The sequence below is a fragment of the Vidua chalybeata genome, chromosome 3, assembly GCF_026979565.1.
Source record: "Vidua chalybeata isolate OUT-0048 chromosome 3, bVidCha1 merged haplotype, whole genome shotgun sequence".
Classification (NCBI taxonomy): domain Eukaryota; kingdom Metazoa; phylum Chordata; class Aves; order Passeriformes; family Viduidae; genus Vidua; species Vidua chalybeata.
In genome coordinates this window covers 93,134,094-93,155,468 of record NC_071532.1, presented here as the reverse complement: position 1 = coordinate 93,155,468, position 21,375 = coordinate 93,134,094, and the positions used below count along the sequence as shown (strand labels likewise).

The following is a 21,375-nucleotide window of genomic DNA, read 5'->3' as shown; positions in this document are numbered from 1 at the left end:
TCAACACCATAGGTATCTGAAGATGTAGTGCTGAAGACAGATTTTAATCAAGCCTCTCCGCTTAATTTTTCAATGTGACATTTTCCACACAGTTTTGCAAAGAAATTTAAGGATTTTTCTTCAATTGTGTTAAACTTGTGATAAAGAAGACATAAATACATCCTAAAAATTCTTGTCACTAGCAACAGCAGTATCATTCAACAAATTGCTTTTCATTTATGTGTTTTAAGAACAGAAAATTTTCTGATGAGTTTCACAGGTATAAGAATGATTGTTCAACTTACAGAATACTAGGCAACTACAAGTACTAGCAATAATTCAGGCCACAGAATTAGTTATTTTATTCCAGAAATTGAGAAAAAAAAATTATATTTTTTGCTACCTTTTCTATGATTTTTTTTATTGGCAGTAAGACTATATAAGAAATAAATCAAAATAGATGAAATTATCACTGGAATAAAAACAGAATGATTACAATACCATGGGAGGACATGAAACCTGTCTTAAAAATATATCTCTTAAAAAAAATCTGGCGGAAAAAAAAGACATTGTGACTTCATTAAGGGCAGAATCTTCTTGCTTTTTTTCTCTCCCTTCCTTCTTGACATGAAAAATATGTGCTGGATTCTGCTATCATCCTATTTATTTATACATTTTAGTTGTCTCCCTTATGTAGACATTTTTGTTGCAGCTTAATAGAGTGGTTATATTTGATCTTGTGTTATCCAGAGCTTCTCCACTTGCTTTAATCTTTGCCATTGTCTAAATTTCTATGGGTAGCAAAACAAGACAGGTGAACTTGTAGTACTGATTCTGTGACCTGGACCTGAGTGTTCATTTCCCCTTTCTTGCAAGTGTTGGCTGTAGTTCTTTCCTTAGTGAGTGGGAAAAACTCACTAAGGAAAAAGCCAGGAGATGAGTGCCTGGGAAGGGCTCACTGAGGCAACTGCAGGCAAATATTTGTAGGTGTGACCCTTTCTCAATTTCACATCTAATACAAGACTGTTAACCTAAGGGCAGTAGTTTCTGCATAACTGAAGAATCTGATACAAATCAAACCCAAAATGGTTTTTGAGAGCAAAACTGTTGCATTAAAATTTTTACAATGTGTACTTTTTTGAATGTAATTTTTTAAGCACATCTTGCAACTAGGGAATCTATGCAGTGGCAACAAGGCTGATACAGATTTCAAGAAGCTTTCAGTTTTTCCATTTTTTATCTCTGGCTACATGAACCAATCTTTTTCTAAGAAATCAATGGTGAAATGTTAAGAACCTCTCATGCAGTGGTGCAGGATGCAAAGCAGGGCAGAATGAATGGAAAACATTTTGTTCTAGAGTTCATGATTCTGTTTTATCCCCTCTGGGTATAGATTATGTTTCAGGACATTTGAATAGCAGCATAAAAAATCAGTTCCTTTTGTAGATAAATGAACTATGAATTAAATTTGTTATCAGATGACCAGTAGCTGTTAAGCATTTTCCAGCTGAGTAAGCTAATAAACCTATTTACTCTTTCTGCACAAGCAAGCACAGGCCCATTAGCTGCAGATGCCTTCAGCAATATTCTCTGACTTATAGAAGGTCATTCTCTTCTCATTGTCTTCATATCTTTATAGTTTAATGGTTAGCAAAAAGAACAGCTGCAACAGTTCTAATTAGTAATTTAAAATTGCAGTTGTAGGACTTTTATCGTCTTTAACCTCATTCTGACGGATTCGTGCTTTATATGCATTTACTTTGAAGACTGTTGATTTAAACTGAAATAATTACCTGTAGTAATTTAAATTGTCAGAGGCTTTATTAAAATTTGGTAGGAAAAATTCTATGCACATCAGAAGACCTTGCTCTTGTTCTTTACTTTGTTATTCAGCACTTGAGTGTTTGCTTGCAAGATCCTTTGCAAGTGATGGATCAGGCAGAAGCTAATGGATGATTTAATTTACCATGTCTTCTGACAGGTACTGTGTACTTTTTCATTTTATGACAGGGTGGCAGGACAGGTTCAGTTTTCTGATACATTTCTCAGAACCTGTTGCAATCCTCTAAGTTTCTGCAGTAGGGTAACAAAAATGAAAATACATTACTGCTTTTATTGTCTGTATGGCCATGTATTCTTCATCAGTGTCAGGTAGAGCTGCTACATCAGCTTTCTGTGCTCTCTTGCAAATAGATTTTGGAAATACAGAGCCAGTTCACAGCACAAGTTCACAACACACGAACATCAGCAGGAGACAAAAAATTTCATTTTTGCTCTGTAAGAGTGATATGGTTTGTGATGATTTTTGGTGAATCTATGGAGTGTTGCTTCTGGACCTTTGAGTTTTTTTGCTTGATCAGAGCAACAGTTGTTTTAAATTTGTTTCCTTGTGGAGTGAATAAGATACCTGATGGAGAAGAATATAGTCTCTCCCACTCCAGCTAGATAAATCTCTATTCCATGCTCTTTTCCTTCCTAGAGGGCTTATATCATGCCTAGTGATATCCAGTTGTTCTATTGTTTCCTACATTTTCTATTTTTTTTTAATCTTTATTACTATGCTACATAAGCTTTTAAAATTTATAAGAGGGATTTAAGTGTCTGCTTACATTTCTTGTGGTTTCTGTTTTAATTTCACACCTCAGTTTTCTTAGAATGATTTCTGAATTTCTACAGTTCCACCACAAATGGGTGGAACCCTTTTGTAATTATTGGTACCAAGAAGAGGCTAAAAATTAATAAAACAGCATTTTTACTTTTACTAAGAGGCTAAAATTATTAATTCCATTAAAAATACTGATATTTTTACTGCAATTATTGATAAAGGGTACTAGAAATAAAATCAAGTTTAATTACAATAACTATCTATTTTAACTCAGTCATTTTTCTGTGCTCTTCAGATATACCCAACTGTTCAAATTCAGTTTCTAGCTAGGGGGAAAGAAGTGTAAAGTTACTTAAGTGTTAAATTAAAAATAATATCAGCAGGAAACCCTGAAACTAGCTGTGAGGAACTTCATGTCATCAGATGAACCTTCCTGCCTTAGGCTGATTTATTTCTGGAAGAAATATGGCTAGTTCTGTTCTCTCTTATTGCTCATTCAGTACTGGGCCTTCTACACATTTGAAATCTTTATCTGGCTTAGCCTCCATTTCTATGTATTCTTTGAGCACTGCTGACATTGACATTCTTGATTGGAAAGGCTTTCCTTTCTTTTGGTTGCCCCACAGCTTTCATCATATTTGCTTTGGTTGCAGTAGAAGATAATCCACACTTTGCTTCGGTTTTTCCTTACATCCCCTTCTTGGTGCTAGAGGATTCAAGTGTTGGTCCTCGGGCTGGTCTTTGTCAATTCTGCAGTTATTGCATGTGTGAGGACATTGAAGTTCTTGTTATGTGAGAAGTTTATAACTGTGGGGCATGGGAAAGTGTTTTTGAATGGATTTGAAATTCTTGTATCAAAATTTCTTAAGTATCATTTCCCTTCCACAAGTTTTTGAGAGTTTGAAGTGTTCTTATAAATTAACAGTTTATGTATAAATGCGTAGGACCCAGTTACCATAAGAGCTTTAATGACTTCCAAAGTCTCTGACAATTTGTGGTCTGCAAACCTGGCCTCTAAACACAGCATTTGAAAACTTATATTGTTAGAGTTGTTACCACACATTTTTTGTTATCTATGTAGGAATCTTATTTTATAGGAATCCTTTCTTCCCATCTTTGTCCCAGCCCAGGAAGCTCCCTGTTGACTTCTGCAAGTTGCCTTCAATCCCTTCTTTAGCAATAGGAAACACGCATGCTGACCCATGCCATTGACTCTGTTTGCTGCCCTCCCCCAACCTGTCCCCCCAGCTGTGGCTCCATGCTGGAGATCTCTCTCTCCTGGAACACAGTCTTGCCCTCCCCTGACCTTCCTCCACACACTTTACCCAGTGGAAGGTGCAGCCATCGGGAGAAGGCAAGCAAGGGCTTTCTGGTCCATCCAACCACAGACTATTGAAAGAACATAGCACAAATAAAATATATGTTGTCTGCCACTGCTGAGCAAATTATTTTTTTAGGAAAGTTCAGAGGACATTTTGGAAACCTGATGCTGGAATTTGAAATCATACTATGTTGCTTTTTCTGTAATTCATACACTGACATTTCTAGGACAATCCTAGGTTGTCTTATCATGAGTATATTATAATATTGCCAACCTCTGATTCAAATTTGTTGCTGCAGGCCCCCAGCTGGATAATAATTAGCACTGACTCCATGATTGCAGAAGGCTGATCACTTGTTTTATTATATCATCTGATATATATTATTACTATACTTATTAAGAAACTCAGTAACCCTTACAGCCAGTCTGATACAGCTTTGTCCTAACTGGTCAATCAATCCAAACACCATCCAGTGTTCAATTAAGAAATCACCCTTTGCTAAACGAATCTCCATGACACATTCCACATGTGCACAACAGCAGGTGCAAGTGAAGGTAAGAATTGTTTCTCATTATTTTCTCTGATCTTCTCACAGCCTTCCTCAGGAAAATGCCTGGGAAAGTCTGTACCTGCTCTCTGTGGCCAGAGAGCTGCTGCCACAAAAATTTAGCTTTTCAAAGTTGCTGAATGCCATATATAGGCAAAAGAGAGCAACCTGTGTCACTGAAGACAGAAGGATTTTTCCTCCCTGTTAACACGATGGTGCTTACTTTCAGAGCAGTGATTCATTAGGTGTAAATTAGAGAGCCATTCAGTATTTGGTTTTCTCTGGGGACCAAATTGGAGCACTACATGAATGCTTATTTTTTGTCATAGTAGTGCCATTCACTCCAGTGTCATTCTCCTGCAGTTCTTAATCTGTGGTCTGAAAGCCAAAGTGAAACTGATTACCACAACAATGTCTACTCAAGTGATTTGGTTTTTAACTTTGAACATTTCTGTGTCCTGATTAGCACTCCCACAAATTGCTGTACACCCAATGTTTCATCCATTATGGATAAGAATGATAAATCGAATGTATTTATTTACTGCTTCTGCCACCCCTATGCAAGGTTCCAAAACAAAGCTAAAGCCTCACAACCTCACAATTACTGTGTCCTACAAATGTTCTGGTTTACCTACAAAAATCAAATGACTATACTTTTACACACTTGAGCACAGGTTTTGTATGAGATGTTCACACAGTTTCTATTGTTGCTAGAGGCAGCTTCAAAGTCCTTTCCAGCCAGAAGTATCATCGAAATTTTTTTATGCTTTCATAGCAGTTGGTAAAATATGGCTAACTGGAAATATAAACTTTATGATCAGTATTTGAATTCATAGCTCAGTGGTATTAGCTGAGATAAGAAGGGAAGTAGGATTGTTGCATTTACAGAAAACAGTCCTCAGAAGTATGTCCTTCATTCTCCTTAGTTTTGTACTACTCATATGAATTTTAAGAAAATAAAAATAATTAAATGTTAAGCTAGTGTTTTCTGTGGGTTTGCATCCCTGATTTCAATGCTGGGGGATATTCTCACCCTTGGCTGCACCAGAATTCTGGGGGAAGGGGAAAAAACATTCTCCTGATTTCTTAAAATCCTCCCCTCTCCCATCAGTTCTGCTACCATCCTTTACACTTTTGTTTGGGTTTTTAAAAACATTTCAGTTTAAGGGTTCCAAAGAATTTTAGCCAGGCTGAACTCCCATGCAGACAAAAAAAAAAAAAAAAAAAAAAAAACAACAACAAAAAAAACACTTGTGTCTAAGTTCTTATTACAGCATTTGTACTCCTGATCTTTGCAGTTCCTTTGTTTCTGGTACACCAAACAGAAGACTAAATGACTGCTTTTCTGTTGACCCTTGTGAAGGCTATTACCTGTAGCTTTTCCAAGCTTCACTTCACTCAGACTAGAGATTTCTGATAAGGCAGTTACATTACTTGAGAAGAGTGAAATTTCAGAATAAAAATAACAACAGTGATATGTTTAGAAACATAATTATTATGTGAGTAGATGCTTATCTGCTTATCACTTATTACTAATCAAAGAGCAAATCAGGGCATTATTTCTACATTCTGTCTATAAGCAAGGGGTAAATTGATTTCTATTGTATAGAAAGGTATAAATTTACAAAAAAAAAAATGTAAACCAGCATCTATCTGAAGCCTTTTATTTGTCCATTGCTTTTGTGGTGGTAGTAAGGTTTCTGTCTCGTGCTGCTTTCAGTCTCAACTAGTTTGACTTTAATGAGGAGTTTCAAGAAATGACACACAGCAGTCTGTAAAAGAAGATTTTATGTTTTGGTTTTTTTTTTTTTTAACTATGTTAGTACTTAATATAGGTTTTATTATTTGTCATCATGCTTGCCATAATTCTTTACTGCTCTTAGCTGTAATACTCAATTTTCTATTCACACCAATTTCTTTCACTTTGGTCTAACCTAAATTGGCACAGGAACTGTGCAAATATGTATTCCATTAAGTATCATGAAATATTCCTTCATGTGAGCATTAAGGAATCTTTTGAACTTTTTAAGCTATTTGTATTGCATTAAGATGCTTCTGATGTTGACAGAGTAGAAAATGTATAGACCTACTGTTTATTGACTGACAAGGACTGATCTAATATTAATTCATAATATTACCAGTAGATCCCTGTAATAAACAAAACATAAGCTTTCAGAAAAATAGGCCAAGAAAAGAACTGCACAGAACAGCCAGTATATCTCCTGCCCTTGCAGGATTTGTGATGTTGAACAGATGTTTGACCTAACTGGTTTTTCATTGCTTCCAATATTGGAAAGACCATAATACCACCATCAATTCTGCTCCTCTTCTTTGCTATCCTTGCTGTTAGAAATTTCACCTAATATTTTACATAAGTCTTCCCTGTTTCAGAATGAGCTCCTGATTTTTTTTCCACATATGAAAATAGAAATATATTATTCCTTCCCTTTGGCAACAGTCTTTCCCATATTTGAAGACCAAATTGTACCCTGTTGATTCTATATCTATTAGGCTTCAAAGTAAATACTCTCAGTCTTCTCACAGGTCATGTATTCCAGAATTCTGATCAATGTCTCCTCTGTATACTATCTCCTGTCAAATCTGCAGACAGCTGAGGCCCTAACCTGTACTGCATGCGAAAAGACGACAATTTTCCATGTCTTACAGTTTCTGCCCTTGCTTATATGTCCCACTATGATCCTTATTTCTTTCCACAAGTAGTATGACATTGTCTGTCTAAAGTGTGCTAAACTATAACAGTGGACACTTTTTTGTGTAGAGCAGACACATGACAATTTGTCCTCCAGCTGGTATCTTACAATAATTTTTTCCCTGCTGAGCTCAGTAACTTGTACTTGTCCTTACTAAATCCAAATCTATTTTATTTTTTCTTTCAGAGAACTGTTTAGTTTTACAAGATCATTGTAAGCCTGCCCTCATGCTGTCCCAGTGACACACCCAGTCAGTCAGGCAATCCCATCTGATCAAAAAAAACCCAAATTGCCATTACTTATTCATCAGTATTAAGTGGGGACACCCCATTTAACATAACATAAGGAAATGACCTTAACTTGTGCCAGGGGAGGTTCAGATGAAATATTAGAAAAAAATTCACAGAAAATGGTCAGACATTGGAATAAGTTTCCCAGGGAGGTGGTGAAGTCACTGTCTCTGGAAGGTTCAAGAGGTGTCTGGATGTGGCACTTAGGGATGTGGTCTAGCAGTGATAATGTTGGTGCCAGATTGATGATTGAACTGAGTGATCTTGAAGCTCTCTTCTGGCCTTGTTGATTCTGCCACTGCAACTGTGAATGACTGATTAGGGTACAAGTTTTTGGCTTTCCATCAATTCAATTAAAAGTAATTTCATCTAGAATGTGTACTTGCCATTGCCTGTGACATTGCTGCCTTTGACATGCGGTCCAGTGTCAAAAGACATAAGAAAGTCAATTAACGGACACCTAGGGCCCATCCTCCTCTATAAAATTTTCTACTCTAACAAAAAAAGAAATCATTCTATTCTAGACAGACAAAACGTGGCCTGCCACTCCTTTGCTTGTGTTCTTCCAAGTATTTATATATTGTTATTTGTTTTAAATATTTTACTTTCCCCAGAATTTCTAATTTCTACAACTTTTTACCTGGTCAGCCTCTGTTCTGTACCCCTTCCCTTTAAAGGTTTAGGCTCTGTTTTCCCTTTGTAATCTCTCAGTAAAATCAAGATAATTTAATAGAATTAGTGAAATAAATATTCCTACTTGTCCAACAAGCCACATGTACCAAAGAGCAGTATTTTTCTACCATAGCAGAAATGTGGGAGCCTGCTGCTCCAGGTACCTGTCTCTAGTTAACCTGGGCTCTGCTCACATAGGCCAGAATAAACACACTCAGTGCAAAGTCAAATACAGAAAGTCATTAAAAAAACCTTGAACTAAAATGAAAAATGGTCTGTAACTAACAAATCTTTTTTTGTCCTCCATCTACTTATAAATATGCTATAAGTGCTTGTTCCGCAAGTTTTCCAGAGTTCTGTGCTAGGATTAGTTTGTTTTCATACCTGTCTTCAGGTGGCATAAATCACTTCCTGGAAATGTATTTTTCTCTGTTGATTATAGTAGGAGACTCAACAAACAGCATATACTAAATAGCTAATTTTTCATAGACTACATGCAGAAATGGTTATCAAGGAAATTTCCTGAACTAGCTCAGCAGAGAAGTAGTAAAGCTGGGAATAGGCCAATGTTTCTGAACTCCTTTCTTTAGCTTGTCTGCATCTCTACTAGTTGCCTTTGTACATTGTATTACAAAAGACAACTTTAACATGCAGCTAAAATATAGAAAAGACAAGCTTGGCTATGTCTTTATACAGAAAATTATTTCCTTTTAACCTGAGACTCTGAGAATTCTTTCAATATGGGCATTGGTGAATGTAATGCAGAATTTAAATTTTATTTTTTAAAGCTATTTTTAATTCAAATACCTCTTTTAAGTACTATGCACCAAATTACCAGGTATCATTGTGAAAACTGCCCTCACAGTAAGGAGTTGATATATATTAGTGATAGTCATGGAGATTGATGTGATATCAGCTTTTTAAAGGATTTTATGTTACTGATCATACTGTTTTACCTTTGGCCAACGTGGAATAAGCTTATTAGGGAGAAAATTTAAAGCAAACGTGAAGCATATTATTCTCCCCGGTTGTTTCTTTTTTTTTTTTTTTTTTAGTGTCTAGTTTCCTGGGTTGTAAATAAAATTTGGCAGAACAAATTTGCACAACTTCTCCATATTTTCAAGTTTTTGATATGAATTTTTCATATCTTGTGTCTAAAGAAAACTGCAATAAAATAATTAGTTAAATGAAGTTAATCCCCTGGCATGTAATCAGAAGGGCTGAGGACTTTCTGTTTTGTGATGCCTGATTATTTTTTCTCTTCTCTGAGGAGACAGCACATCAGATGTAGAATATACATCAACCCAGATGCAAAGATCCATTTATATACTTGACCTCTGTGTATAATCAGCAGCAGTGGTGCTTTCATTGTTGATGCCTCATCCTTGTAGGTTAGAATCCGGGATTTATCTGGGAGCTCAAACTCATTCAGCTGGTCCTGAGGCAGAAGAGTGGTGTAAGTCTCCTTCAACAAATAAAATAACAACAATAAGATAATGGAGTCTCTTCCACCCAAAGGTACCTGTGCAATACTGAAGACATTGTTAAAAATTAGGAGACCTTATGATTAAGATAATTAGGGCACATGCATATCCTGTAGTTGAATCTAGGGACAGAAGAGAGCTGACTCAGAACTTGGAATAAATTTCTGGCGAAGCACACAGCGCTGGCCACCAGAAGCCATTGCTCCACTGGTTTAACTCTCCTGCCACTCACGTTGCTGTAACATCCTGCTGCTCCCTCAGGACAGCTGCCCACAGAGCAAAGACTGGAAGAGATGATGGGTTCTCAATGTCCAGTATCTCTTTGATGGGGAAAGAAGTATATTTTATGTATATAATGTGTGAGGAGAAGATGAAGAGGCCAAGATCTCATAAGGAAGAGGAGCAGTAGAATAGCAACATGAAATGTGAGGGCAGACAGTTCATGTCTTTGGGACCTCTAGGGACGGGAGCAAACAACACTTTTGCTGCTTTAATTGCTTAGAACCTATTCTTTGTTTGTTTATTTTAGTACAGAGCTGAACCTACTGAAGACACTTTGGGTGGATTTGATAACGACACATTTAATCACATTCAGAAACTTTTCAATGTTAGCAAATTCTTGGTGCTGTGCAATAAATTTCGGTGAAATGCTGCTTGGATTTGTTTAAAATTTGTTCAGGAATTAAAAAGCTATAAATTTTTGCTAAGAATACAGACAGACTTCAATAACATACTTTGTTGTGCTGTCTCAGAAATAAAAGAAAAAGGTAAAAAAAAAATTAAGTTTAATGGTATCTCTACTGAGCTTATAAAACCAGTTCTAAGAAACGGTCTTGCCTGAGGCTGCTGACTTCAGTTTTCTCTCATAATTAGACTTTCTTACACTGTGTGTCACATTCAGTTGCAGTAAGACAATTAAACTAAGAAATATGAAAGATATTATTCTCTTCACTTTATGTCAGTGAAATAGTTCTTCTAACAACTAAATCACTGCAAGATTTGTAGGACACAGAAATCTTACTTTTTAAGCAACAGTATTAAAATCATGTATCTTATTATTTTTATAAAACATCCTCTCACAATATTCAGTTGGCATAGGGTAAATGCTAAGTAGAGCAACAAGACAAGAATCAGAAATTGTTTGGGCTACTTTTCTTGGGTTTTTTCTTTGTTTGCTTTGTTTTTTTAAAGATATCATAACCAAATTTTCTGACAGGCATGACATAAAATAAGCTGACCAAGCAAAGCTATGAAGACAAATTAAGATTGCAATTAGAAACATGCATTACTGGAGGGGATTTTGAGTTTTTAAGTTGTGTGATTTATTTTATTTTATTTTATTTTATTTTATTTTATTTATTTTATTTTATTTTATTTTATTTAATTTTATTTTATTTGTGAGTGATGTCCAGAGTTTGTGAGGTTGTGGACCTTGGGGGTTTGGAAGGGGTTTTTTTATGGCTCTCCAGATATAAATATTAATGTTGCATTGAGGTCCATATTCATAATATACCCAGATGGGAAAATGCCTACAAAGTTAAATGAGTTAATTTTGGAGGCAGATCTAATTCCATATCAAAGCTGGTTTTAAAAAAAAAGTAAATTAATGCAACCTTCCTACTATTACAGATTTTGTTAAAGTAAATTCCAGAACATATAATATGTTGAAATGCTAAAATTTGAAAGGAGATTTTTGTCATTTAGAAATTGTACACACAGACTAGACTTGGCTTCAAATAGTTATTTTCAAAATTTTCTGATAATTTTTTTCTTCCATTTGAAAATGCTGATTTTTCAAAACTGAGTCTTTTCCAGAGAACAAAGCCATTTCTTTAGAAAAGGTTTTCAAAGCCAAAGTTGGTCAAAGTGAAAGAGACCAAGAATAATTTGGCTGCTTGCCTATTTGCATGCCAGAGTGCAGAATTAGCTTGTAGCTCAGATATGTATCCTGGATTTAGAGATGGTAATTGACTTGTTCATTCTGTTTTAACTGTACATTCATGTATTTTACAATCACCTTCAGAAGAATCATACCTAGGAATTAGGTTATCAATAAATAGTTGTTATCTCATCTAATAGTTGAATATTTAAAATCTAAAAAAATCAAGTACTTTGGATGATGAACCATATTCTGTATTGGAATAATTCCACTGACTCCAGTGAGTTATAACATGAACTAACTTTTCTCCTCTGGTTATATTCCACATGAACAACGTTGAAAGTACAAAACTGTGTTGAAAGAATGCTAAACCAACCAAGTGAAGCAATCAAATCTGGAAATGCCTGTGGGCAAGAGCCAATTCAGCTTTTACTTCATTCCCTTGTGCATAGAGATTTTAATTACATTATTACAAACTTTCCTCCATAAAATCCCTTCTCCTGTTTCACAGTCTTTTCCTTCTGAATTCAATGCAATTCTTACCTCTATGAAATTAAAGGGTGTCTTGCAGGCATTTCTGATTTCAGTGTTTATCACTGAAAGCATTGACAACTTTCCTAAGTTACCACTTCAGAGCTTGGCCATTGTTAGTGAATGAGGCACAGAGGACGCCTCATCAGGGATGTGCAGCATCTCCATGGGCTGCTTTGGCTGCTTGTTCCTGGAGGGCTTATTTCAGCCTCCAAGGACAGTTAGCTCCTGTCACTCCAGAAATATAAATGGGTTCTGCCTTTAGTCTGATGGCATAAGGGTACACTGTGCACTGGTAACTACTAGAGCTTTATATTCCTGATCCAATGGAAGCAGATTCTGATACATTTTTAGAAAAAGTGGAGAATTCTACTACCAGTAGTAGAGGAGCTCTGCATCCAAACAGGTGGAGAAGAGGGACAACTGGCTGGATCCAGCATACAACAATTCAACACTATACTCTACTTTTCCTACCCTGATGAAAAGCTGTAACAACAGATGAAGTCCAAAGGCATGGACTAAATGAACTCAATGGACCTTTTTAGGGATGGTCCATAAACTAAGTGAAATGTGTGTGTGTATAAATATATATATCAAGGCACAGGAAGAGTGATGATGATTTACTGGGATGTACTGGAAAGTGTAGGACATGGTCATGGCATAAATTATATGGAACAAAGGTGGATAGTACCCTGGTTTCAACTAGGATAGAGTTGATTTTCTTCTTATTAGCTGGTACAGTGCTGTGTTTTGCATTTAGTTTGAGAATTATATTGATAACACTCTGATTTTCAGTTGTTGCTAATAGTGTTTACCTAAATCAAGGAGATTTCAGTTTCCCATACTCTGCCAGTGAACAAGTGCACAAAAAGCTGGGAGGGAGCATGGCCAGGGTAGGTGACCCAAACTGACCAAAGGGATAGTCCAGACAACACAATGTCATTCTCAGTATATAAACCAGGGAGATGGGCAGGACCAATCACTGCATTGGTCAGCAGGTGCAACTATGTATTACATCACTTGTCTTTCTGGTATTTTATTCCTCTCCCTTCCTTTATTTCAGTCTATTTCTGATTCTCCATCCACCAGGGTGAGGGGCTATGGGCAAGTGGTTGTGTGGCATGCATTTGCTTAAGTAGATGCTGCTTTTTTTTGGTTGTTTTTTTTTTCCCCCTCTTCCTTAGCTTTTGCATAACTACAGACCTTAGAAGATTCAGCTAGAAGATTTAGTACAACCAGAATTGTCCTAATATTTAGTAAACCACTGAATCAGCTTTGTCATATAAAGCTCGAGTTGGTACTTTATATGTCAATGTATAAGCATAGTTATTTACTCTTTCTGAAACCAGGCAGGGCATCAAAGGCTTGAAAGATTGCTTTGTTTTATCTGATAAAGGGAAAAGAGGACAGGAGAATGAATATGAAAAAGTACTGTCTCTTGGTTAGCAGAGCATAATGAATGATGTATGAAAGACCAGATCAAGCTGAACACAAATGTGAAAGCAATCTCACATGATTTAGAGGAAGAGAAGCTGATGCTGTGTTGAAAATGAGAGAAAATAATCTTTTGTTTAGAAAAGCCTTCTGATTCAACAGCTTATATTTCCATAATTTTCAAGGAAAAAATTAAGTCACTAAAAATCAGGGAAAGTGGGGAAGAAGATGCATTTCCAGAAGTGAAAGAATGAGATAAACTGAAGGAATTTGACATGAAGAAGCAGCTTCTGAAAGACGTCTCATAGTATTTGACATGATTAGTGGCAAAAAGTGAAACAGTTGAATTTCACAGGATTTTTTGCCTTTCGTATGAAGAAAGCAGATTTAGGAAGGAATGGCAGTAAAACTGAGCAGATATATTATCTTGAAGTTCACTTTTCAGGAAACAGGGATTTTTTTTCTCTTCTTTCTTTTTTTGTGTGATATTATGGAACCTCTGTTTGAGACACCTGATTTGCCCAAGCCTACATTCAGAGTTTTGTCAGACTGTTTCACAAATATCTTAACATAACATATACAGTTTGAATTTTATTTAGCATATTTTTAATTTTTATCATTTTCTGGTCTTGAAAATTTGATACCTTGATATTTCTGAGAGTCATGATATCACCATATCATGACATGTATTTACTTTACTTTTTGAGTCATGGAACATAAATGCTCCATGACAATGTCTGATAAATTGAAGTTTTAACATTTCATATGGAAAGATAATGTGATTGAATGCATAGATCAGATACAAGCAGACTCTCAAATTTCTACCATCTATTTGCTGGATGGAATATGGAAATTCTATGTACAAATAATGTTTTTTAGATTTTGAGTAAATAAAAAGCTTATGGCTGTCTGTGCTAGCCATCTCCTGAATTTGGGAACTGTGTTTTTTCTCTGTGGTATTATTCAGAAAAATAGGAAAGAGTTACACTTGCTCTTTGAGAACAGAAATCAGCTCTGGCCCAAAGTTAGTGCTCTGGCTTATTAGCTCAAGAACAGTACTGTATTAACCACAGCTCCACAGATCCTAGGTATGGCCAGGCTACAGTTCTGGCTGGACTGGAATAAATTTACAAACATCCTTTTTTTTTAAAGGAAAACACAACTACCTAGAAAGTTTTAGGTGTCAGGCTGTCCCTATGTGTTGAAAGATGGACTGATGGGGAAGAAGAGAGAACCTTTCCTGGAACTGAGGAAAAACTGGAAAATGTATGACCTTTGGAAGAAGGGGCAGAAAACTCAGGAATACTATAATGATGTCATGAGGTTAAGAAGGGAGGAAATTAGAAGGTCAAAGCCCAATTGGAAGTTACTCTGACTACTGATGTAAAAGGCAATAAAAATGTTTCAATAAGTACATCAGCAACAAAAAGGGGGTTAAGGATAAACTCCATCCCTTATGGATTGCTGTGACAAACGATGAGGAAAAGGTTGAGGTACTTAATGCCTTCTTTACTTCAGTCTTGAACAGTAAGATCAATTGTTCTCCAGGTTACAGGCTCTGGAACTGGAATACAGCTGCAGAGAATGGAATGAAATCCTTGTGATCCAAGGGGAAACTGTTGGTGACCTGCTACATAACTTACACACTCTCAAGTCTATGGGGCTGCATGGGATTCACCCAAGGGTAGTGAAGGAGTTGTTGGAAGTGCTCACCCAGCCACTCCAACAATTATCAGCAGCCCTGGCTAAGCAGAGAGGTCTCAGGTGACTGGAAGGTAGCAAATGTGAGGTTAGGACAACCATGGTCCAGCCAGCATAAGTTTATGAAAGGCAGGTCGTGCTTGAACATCTTGACCTTCTTCGTGGATATTGTCTACCTGGACAAATAAAAAGCTTTTGACACCATTCCCACAGCATTCTCTTGGAGAAAATGGAGCCTATGACTTGGATTGTGCACTGTTCACTGGGTAAAAATCTGTCTGGATAGCCATCCTAGAGAGTTGTGGTGAATGGAATTACATCCAACTGGCAGCTGGTCCTGAGTGGTGTTCCTCAGGGCTCAGTGCTGGGACCAGTCCTGTTTAGTATCTTTATCAGTGACTTGTGCGAGGAGATCGAGTACACCCTCACCAAGTTTACAGATCACACCAAGCTGGGTGGGAGTGTTGATCTGCTGGAGGGTAGGAAGGCTTTGCAGAGGGATGTGCACAGTCTGGATGCATAGTCTGAGCCCCATTGAGTGAGATTCAACAAGACCAACTTCCAGGTCCTGCCTTTCGGTCACAACAACCCCCTGCAGTGCTACAGGCTGCAGGCAGAGTGGCTGGAAAAGGAAAAGGAGCCCAGAGGAAAAGGAGCTGGGGGTGCTGGTTGACAACAGCTGAATATGAGCCAGCGGCGAGACCAGCTGGCCAAGGCAGCCATGGCATCCTGGCCTGTATCAGCAATAGTGTTGCCAGCAGGATCAAGTCACTGTACTCAGCACTGGTGTGGCCACACCTTGAGTCCTGCGTCCAATTCTGGGCTCACCACTAGAAGAAAGACACTGAGGGGCTATAGGATGTCCAGAGAAGGGCAGTGGAGCTGGTGAAGGTACTGGAGCAGAAGTCTGATGAGGAGCAGCTGAGGGAGCTGGGATTTTTTTAGCCTGGGGATACAGAGGTTCAGAAAGGACCTTGTTATTCTCTACAAGGTCCTGAAAGGAGCTGGTAGTGAGGGGAAGCTGGTCTCATCTCCCAAGGAACAAGTGATAGGGCATCAGCAAACAGGTTTATATTGGATATTAGGAAAACTTCACCAGAAGAGATGTCAAGCATTTGGACATGCTGCCCAGGAAAGTGGTGGAATCAGCATCCCTGGTAAAAGATGTGTTGATGTGTGGCATTTAGGGACATGCTTTAGTGGTGTATTTAGGAGTGCTGAATTAATGGTTGAATTTGATGGTATTCATGCTCTTTTTCAACCTAAATGATTCTATGTTTTTAAGGGGTTGGTTATTAAGTGATCAGGCATATGCAATTTTAAAAGTGCTTTTGATCCTAAAAAGGTTTTTGTACATGCTAAGACACTAAAGTGCATGAGGTAAAAGAGGTGCTCTCACTTCTTCCATGGCTAAGCCAGCTACACAAGTTGAAGTCACTGGGAAACCATGAATAATGTTTGTGTTGACCTTCCTGAAAAATGTTTTCATTGTATGCTTGTTTTACATAAAAGCACATATGTACATAACAGTGTGCCTGTAGATGATACTCTGTGCCTTCCTGAAAGTCTTTGGATTATTACATGTGGTGAGGATGGCATGCCTGTGGTAGTCCACTGGGAAATCCTGACTCAGTATGAGGCAATAAAGTTGTGATAAGCTCCACAGGGTCCAAATTACACTATACCTACCTCAGATGATACGTGTCCTCCATGACTGCTCTCAAAGAGCTGGGGAATGCTGCCTCAATGAAGTCTCTGCACTCAAGCAGGGTGGGCGCTGCTGCTGCTGTCAGTACAGCATCCATCACTGCAGGAAACCAGGGCTGGGATTTCATCCACAATGTACTTTTAGTTTCCTGAGGAGAGTTACTTTGGAAAGAATTAATGTTCTGATTGTGAGATGTCTGTATGTAGCTGTAGGTTCTACAACATATTTTAAGATGCTCTTTAAAATCCTGCATTGAATTTGGATAAACCAGTCCTGAGGCCATGATTATACTATGAAGCATGAAGCAGACCAATTTCTTGAGATCAGCAGCAGAAGAAAGTGGATTAATGATGGCTTTCAAAATGTGAAGAAACTGTTTCTGGAGTTTTTATTTTTTGTTAGTGTTTTTCTTCAGTTTTTTAAAGTGAGACAGAGTAAAGAAATGAGGAAAACATGTTTTGGCAGAAGAGAAGCAAGTAATGAACCAGTTTAGCTGGCCAGGGTAAGTGCTGCTGCCACATGTGGCCAGGCTGCAGGGTACACGTGATGAAGTGAAGGACCCTTTGAGGGACTTCCTGGGCAACCACCTGGGAGCCCCCATGTGCTGTTATGATCCTGTCCCTCTGTGCATACAGCTTGTGCTGGCCTGCCAGTCATGCACTGTGGAAAACTGTGACTGTGCAAGTACCAGGTGAGCTGTGTGTGCAAAGACTTCAGTGGCCAGTGTGAATGATTACCAGTTATTAATAAAAACAGAAGTTTTCTTTTACAGAAACCAGACTTAATAAAGCTTCCCTAATCTATTTTTTTTTTTTTTTTTTTTTTTTTTTTTTTTTTTGGTAATCTGTCTCCCTCAATTCAGTTGTCTCATCAGGAATAATTCACTTCTTTTTCCTGCTCTACACAATAGCCATATGTGGCCCATAATCTCCCTGGGCAACCTATGCCAGTGCTTAGTCACTCTCATGACTGAAAAGAAAGGTGTTTCCTGGTGTCCAGATGGATCCTTTTGTGTTTCAGTTTGTAGCCATTGATCAAGTTCTTCCTGGATAACATAAATCAGAAAGCAAAATATAAAGTGGCAAGTATCAACCTGTATAATTATCATATGATTTTAAGAGAGGGGGAAAAAATGATCATTGAATTTTTGCACTAGAGGCTGACAGGACTAAATAAGTTTATTTTTGTCCAGAACTGATTTTAATAAGCCATTTTAGACATCTGAGACCATCAAATTTTCCAGTTGTAAACCAGCAATTTTTCCATGTCTAAATCATTCCCATTTTATTCTCAGATCCACACCCATATAATGTAGATTATTTTCCTGAAAGATTCTGGTGGTGAGATTCATCTCCAATTGCCTACACTACAGGTTATGTAGATATGTAGCTGTCTAAGCTCACACTGTAGTCATTAGAGATCTTGTCAATGGAAAGAGCTGTTCTAACTATTCCTCTGTACAAGTTTAATTTCTACTTTTCAATGCAATTAATTGACTCAATTTCAACTATTTCTTCATTGGAGCTAATGGAAGCTCAGACACATATCTCACAACAAAACACCTCTACTGAAGAAAAGTTTGGATTTACTGTTAATGATATCACAGGAAGGAATGCAGTTAAATGATACCCTGATTAGCAGCATAAATGTAATCTACCTGTCTCAATATGATGTAATTTTTTATCAAAAAGTTAATACTATCAAATAGAATCAGAGCAATAAATAGGTTTTCGAATGTCATATGGATAATTCTTCATAATTAACTGTTCAGCTGGATTTTTTAAAAATTATCTCCAAAAATAAAAATTAATTCCAAACACCAGCACAAATGAGCAGTGGGTTTGTAAGATGGTGACTGATGACTGCATTGTTATGAATTCTTGAGTGTAACCTTTATGTTCTTTTTTTATTCTTTTTTTTTTCTTGTCAGGGAAATTCTCACAAAAATGTTTACATTTCCATTAAAATTGTAATTGTGCTATTTAAAGGATTGGTGGCCACTGAATGCAAATAACCTACTAATGAAAATAAGAGAGACTTTGAAAACAAATTTATTGCAGTAGGTTAGGATCATAGTGACAGATAATAAATAGAGGAGACCCAGGTTGAGGCAACAGAACTGTACAAGAGTTGCTTCCAGTGAAAAAGCTTTTTTTCAGTGAATAATTTACATAATTTGTGGAGCTGAAGGAAACTCTCTCCCTCTAGAGGCTAATGCAAATAATTGTTCACCTTCTTCTGTAGCCTCTGGCTTTATGTTTGGATACTACCAAATTAACCCTCAAATCTTGGTGCAGCCAAACTCACAATCCCAATCCAGTCCTGAGTTCCATGCCAATAGCTGTCACTGATCTGATTGTCAAAACTACAGCTGTAACTTCTAGTTAAGGCAAATCATCCATCATCTTCAGCCACTGTAGCTCTATGGCACTCCTCATGTTCTTCTTTGCAACCAGCCCTTTGTATTCCTAATATTATGAGCAGCTGGACTTCACTCAACTCATCTCATTTAAAGAAGACTTGAGCTTTGTAGAATTCATGGTATACGTGTTGTGCACATCTGTAAGGGTTCCTGAGTTCTGGTTCCCAGTTAGGGGCTTGTAATAAAATGAGTCTAACTGGAGATTTAGCAAAGCAGAGACACTTATTTCTTGCTGACAATCACTGTTAAAACACTTGGAAGCAGGACAAAATCTTGTACCTTCAAGACAGCACAATTTAGCACTCATTAGCTTCTTCTAACCTTTCTAAGCAGGTACCAGCTCCCAGAGATAGTTTGGTATTACATCATCTTGCTGCCAATGCCATGGAGAACCTTTAATGTTAAATGACTTAAATGCGCTCTGCACCTTAAATGTGTTTTCCTGTGCACTGTAAAAATCACCCCTTCCACTCATTGTTGTTGGCATTCTGCCAGTGCGTGTCAGTGGCAACCATACACTGCTTTGGTATTTTACTGTAAGCACAGCACAAGGAGTACCATGAGAGGGGAAGTCAAAATCTGAGCACTGCATTGTGCAGCGAACACTGTTTGTACAATAGGAAGAATAGGCCTTGGAGGCAAGATACAGATAGGACTACATCTTTGCTAATCAGCTCTAGGAAGAAATAATTAGTTTATTAGCATGAAAATCTTGCACCATCTCCAATGTCTGTTTTGCACTGAGCTAATAAAATGTGGTGTATTAGAGATACTGCTTGCTGAAAAGTGCACACTCATTCCCCTTTTAAAAAATCATGGTTTGCATTATAACTCAAAGTCAGCTTTGTCAGCTTTGATGATGTCAAATCATCAGTTTTATTACCTAAATCAATGACATTTAGTATGAATTAGATCTGGATTTCATGAGTGTAATTCTTTGATAATTCCCTGCTACTATTGACATGTTAGCTATGTTGCCTAAAAAAAGGGGATGGAAGTGTGTGTTACTTTTGTGTACTCCACTTTCATCTCAGATTCCTGTTGTTTAGGAAGCCTTGTGTATGAAAATAAAAGTGAATAGCAACAATTCTGGACAATTCACTAAATAAATAGAATAGAGGAAAATTGGATTCCACCCATTCAGGCTTACTTAATTGAAAATCAGTCAAGGAAACTGAAAAATGCTCTTAATGATAACATGAAATGATGATTTTTCTGCTGCCCTTGAAGTCCATGTATGGCAGAGACTAAATATTCCAGTTGTTTCAGCAAAGGTTTCATTCCATTATAACTGCAGTAATTTCATGTATTGAACTCTAGCAGGGAAATGTTGCACATGGTATTTATCTTTATATGGGGAACTTTACCTTGCCTGCCTATGCAGTGTCAGCTGATATCATTCTTTGTGAAATGTAATGATGGAATTGGGGCATGGGGATCATGATTTGTAGGTTCAATATTCCATAAAATCTTGTGGTTTCAGCCAGCAAAGTAGGTCTGATTTTCTTTAACAGTTCACACAGGACACATGCTTGGGTGACAAACTACCTTGTTTTCAGTAGTGTAGGCTGACTTGTAAGAAACTAGACACATCCACAATTTATATCTTCAGCTTAACACAAAGTATTACACAGAAGTGTTGTTTTATGCTGGGACAAGAGCCTAATTGATTTGTATTACCTTATCTGCATTTCTTTCAGCTATAGCATTTTTAATAGTGATTTCTGCTGTAAGTTACAATATATGCATGAACTTTTCAGATAGAAATTAGTTGCAGGTTTTCTTGTTTTGATTTGAGTTTTTGTTTTAGTTTGGGTTTGTTGGTTGGTTGTTTTTTTGTTTGTTTTATTTTTTAAAATCCCAGTATCTGAGTAGATATTTTTTCACTGCTATTAGAAGAAAAGAATTTTTTCCTCTTCTGTTTTTTTTTTCTTGTATCAGAATTTCTGTAGCCTAAACCATTAACTCAGAATCTTGTATCTGTTGACTGTTGCAATAAGAAAACAACTTTTTTTTTTTTTTTTTTAAGATGAAGTAGTTTATAAAGAGTACTAAAAGATTTTTTTCCAGGCATTGCTAGTAAATGCAAT

The 21,375-nt window shown here is 37.1% G+C and overlaps 1 protein-coding gene across 6 annotated transcripts in view; it reads left to right on the top strand.

Moving 5' to 3' along the window:
• Window positions 1-21,375, top strand: part of DLGAP2 (DLG associated protein 2) — a 449,026-nt gene that overhangs the window by 277,546 nt on the left and 150,105 nt on the right. The gene's annotated exons all lie outside the window — the stretch shown is intronic.